Source organism: Apium graveolens, chromosome 4, assembly GCF_009905375.1.
Source record: "Apium graveolens cultivar Ventura chromosome 4, ASM990537v1, whole genome shotgun sequence".
Classification (NCBI taxonomy): Eukaryota; Viridiplantae; Streptophyta; class Magnoliopsida; order Apiales; family Apiaceae; genus Apium; species Apium graveolens.
Genome location: NC_133650.1, coordinates 181,288,763 through 181,293,226, shown reverse-complemented (window position 1 = coordinate 181,293,226; position 4,464 = coordinate 181,288,763). Strand labels below are relative to the sequence as shown.

At 35.3% G+C, this 4,464-nt stretch overlaps 1 non-coding gene across 1 annotated transcript; it reads left to right on the top strand.

Annotated features, from left to right (window-relative positions):
- Nucleotides 1–579: 579 nt before the first annotated feature.
- LOC141723027 (small nucleolar RNA R71) lies at nt 580–686 on the top strand. The gene has a single exon (XR_012576020.1). It is a non-coding gene; the product is annotated as a small nucleolar RNA R71 (small nucleolar RNA).
- The last annotated feature ends 3,778 nt before the right edge of the window (nt 687–4,464 follow it).

The window sequence follows — 4,464 nt, the reverse complement described above, 5'->3', positions numbered from 1 at the left end:
AGACCTGCACCTCCATGAGTTTGTAGTTGAAGTTGGAGTTGTTGTCTTGGTGCAAATTGTTGCTGAAAACCAGGATGATTGAATTGCTTGTTTCCAAACTGCTGGAACGGCTATTGCATCGCATTCTGATTGTTGCTCCAGCTGAAGTTAGGATGATTCTAGTTGTCAGGATGATAAGTGGCTGGAACTGGTTGTTGCGATCTCTGAAAGTTGCTCACAAACTGAGCTGATTCACTAGATATAGCGCATTGCTCCGTCGCATGCGAACCTGCACATAGCTCATAAAAACTGGTTATCTGATTAACACCATAGTTATCCAGAAAATCGATCTTCATAGACAACACCTTTAGTTGAGCAGTGATAGCTGTAGCTGTATCCACTTCCAGGACTCCTGCTACCTTGCCATGTGGCAATATCTGGGTTGGATACTGATATTCATTAGTAGCCATCAGTTCAATTAGACCATAAGCTTCCTCATAGCTCTTTGCCCATAATGCTCCACCTGATGCTGCATCAAGCATGGGTCTAGATTGTGCTCCCAACCTATTATAAAAACAATTAATGATCATCCAATCAGGCATGCCATTATGATGACACTTCCTAAGCATTTCCTTGTAGCACTCCCAAGCTTCACATAGTTTTTCTCCCGATTGCTGCGCAAATTAAGTAAGAGCACTCTTGAGTGCAGCTGTCTTCGCCATAGGGAAGAATTTAGTAAGAAACTTATGAGCAAGATCTTCCCAAGTAATGATAGAACTTACTGGCAGAGAATGCAACCAACACTTAGCTTTATCACTCAGAGAGAATGGGAAAAAGCCTCAGCTTTATAGCATCTTCGGAAACATTGTTGAACTTGAAAGTGTCGCAGATCTCGATGAAATCTCTAATATGCATGTTGGGATCTTCCACTGGAGAACCCCCAAACTGGACTGAATTATGTACCATCTGAATTATGCCAGGCTTGATCTCAAAGGTATTAGCTGCGATAGCTGGCTTGACAATGCTAGATTGAATTTCATTGATCTTTGGCTGCGAATAATCCATCAACGCTTCCGTTGGTGCTATTGGATCTCCTATTGTAATGAGTACCTGAAACACAAACAAGTAAACCGTGAAAGTAAAAGAATCTGAGTCAATGAAATTTAACAACAACTGATGTCAAGCACATAAACTAAAAATTAACACCGAGTCCCCGACAGCGGCGCCAAAAACTTGTTAGGACGAAAACACGCGCTAATTTTACACGCAAGTATATGCATTCGCAAGTAATATAATATTCTTTCTAGTTCATTCTCACAGAGACTGGTTTAGGTTAACTTCAATTTATACACTTATGCAACAATGGTATGGTTATTATTCAATGCTAAGACAAATAACAATTTGGGTTTTGATTAACTAAGAGATTATACTAACTAAATTTAACCAAAGAGAATAAGAGGATTAAATTACTTATAGGAGACAAACATGGGATTCTAACTCCATTACTAATTCATTCAAAGTCATTGTTCTTAAGCTTAGCATGCAATAGTGATGACAACTAATCAGATAACACAAAACTAATAAACGTTAACTTTCGTTGTACGAATACCCTACTACCAGTCATCCACAAAAAGAGATAGAAGCTGAATAGACACCAATTATGTTGAGACCCTATATGTTAGGTCACACACACACTGTAGAGGGGGTGAATACAGTGTATAGTACACTCAAATCGAACTTTAAGAACTTAAGTAACAGAAAACAAACTTTATTGAAACAATAAACTCTGTTACAGTATGGAACTGTTACCTCTCAGTGATGAACAAATATCACGAGAGCTGCTAGGGTTACAATGAATAATCTTGTCTAATAATGATAACACTTATAGTGTAAACCCTATGTCTATGTTTATATACTACACAGTTACAAGATAATCGCTAATTGATATGGAATATAATTCTGCTTCCTAAAATATATCAATCAGATATCTTTTCTTCCAAGTATTCCATTCTTTACGGAATTCCTTCTTCATGCATATCTCTTCTTATGTTTATCTTGATATTCTTTCCTTTAATCAGCTACTGAAAGGCATATGTCATAGCCTACTCGTTTATTCGAGTATTTAACTCAACTCAAATAAGAATGTAATAAGTAAATAGTGGATCAAGCATCAGAGAGATCTCACAAAGTAACATCTGTCAAAGAATAAAGAAACATTGTTCATCTGCAGACTTGAAGATTCACTGGAAGAAGTTCAAGAATTTGATCATGCCTCAGTGATATAAATCAAGATCGTGGATTTAATCAAGTGACAGAGATCTCGTCAAGGTATCATTTATTACAAGGATTCAATCAGAACAACAAAGTCAAGACATGAAGAAACGTCACAAAAGTTAGTCACTCATGAACCAGACAGTACATCGAGTGTCAGCATTGAAGTGACGGAATTGATTCATAAGTCTCAGAGACTTTCAGAAGATTGTCAGAAGAATGGATGCTGCTCAGGGATAGTATTAATTCACTATTAATTAATTAAGTCATATAATTTAATTAAGAGAATAAATTATATCTGCAAGGATTAATTTATTGATTAATTGAATTAAATTGATTAATTAATTTAGAATTAATATTAAGGATTTTCAGAATGTTAATTGATTAAAATCTGTGATAATTCTAAAAAGACAACTGATTGTACTAGTATGACAATCGGTATGACAATTGATAGTCATACCGAATGTCATGCTAATTCAGTTGATTGTATTGATAGAATTATTATTTAGATTAAAATCAATTATTAATTCAGTAAAACAATTTCATTTGAACTAATATGACAATCGGTATGACAATCAATAGTCATACCGAAAGTCTTGCTAGTTCATTTTAATTGTCTTGCTAGCTCTAATAGATTGTCTCACCGAAAGTCTTTCAAGCTAAAAAGGATTGTCATTCCAGTTCTTTTCCTCTCGGTTGGATTGTTAAATAGAAGCAGAAGCAGCAATTCATGATAATCATTCAATCATTCATTCATACAGAACAAGAGAACTCAGCAGAGAACAAAAGAAAAATATTTCATCATCCATCTGCTTATTCAAGATCAAATATTCTAGTTTGTTAATGTTAAATCCAAACCACTAGAATTACTTATCTTGTTCTTGTATATCTATCTAGCGGATTAAAATCCCTAGAACTTAATCTCAAATCGCTTTTAGCATTTGATCTTTTAATTACAAAAATAGAAAAAGTTCATGTCGAATTTATTCTAAATTTGTAATAATTGATTTGAGATTAATCCCTTGTAACCGATACCGTAGTTGTAACACCTTTCAAGTTTAATAAAAGTTTTATTTAACTTGAATTTTGTTTCACAATTTTATTCCGTATTTTATTCGACGAAACGGTATTGTTTGCATTCAACCCCCCCTTCTACAAACAAATTGGGACCTAACAATTGGTATCAGAGCCTTCTGATTAACGTACAAATCAAGATCCTAGACTTTTGTGTTTCTTTCACTTCTTGAATTTTTATTCACTCAAAAATTCATAATGACTACACAAAAAGTTGGAACCGTTAAAATTCCACTTTTCGATAAAGAAAATTATGTGATGTGGAAGAAGAAGATGCTACTGTTTTTACAGGTTGCTAATCCCAAATATTTGCAAGTGTTGAAGAAGGGTCCAAAAATTCCTATGGTTATTGAACCAGAGGTAATAGAGAATGATGTGGTGATCACCAAAGCGAGAACTTATGTGAAGGATCCTGAGGACTTCTCTCCTGCTGAAATAGAAGAAGCTTCCCTGGATGCTAGCCTTCAATTAATCTTAGTAGATTCCCTTAATCCCCTAATGAACAGACATGTGATGAATTGTAAAGATTCTAAACATATCTGGGAAACTATTGAGATTATTAATGAAGGCACAGAGGAAGTTAGGGAGAACAAACTAGAAATCCTAACCTCTGAGTATGAATACTTTAAATCTAATCCAGGAGAAGGAATCACTGAAGTGTTTGAGAGGTACAATGCATTGATCAACAACCTGAACATTAATGGTAAATACTATTCCATCAGGGAGGTCAATAAAAAGTTCCTTTTGACACTGCCAACTCATCTCGAACATAGAATCACTGCCATAAGAGAAGCAAGAGATCTGAGTGAGATTTCTTTGGAAAGGCTATATGGTGTGTTAAAGACTTATGAGTTGGAGCAGATTCAGCAGAAGGAAGTTTACGGGAAAGGAAGAGTGGTCAGCACGTCTACTGCTCTGGTAGCTGATGAACAACAACAACAACAACCACTATATCAACAACAATCTCAACAGTCAGATAGAATGGTACAGTCTTCCAAGGTTGAAGATAATGTGATAGTAGCAGAATTTGATTCACCTACTACAAATCAATCAGGAGATGATTATTATTCCTTGGAAGAACTGGAGCAATTGGAGGATGAGTCAATGGCCCTGATTGTCAAGAGATTCTCAAATGTCAGA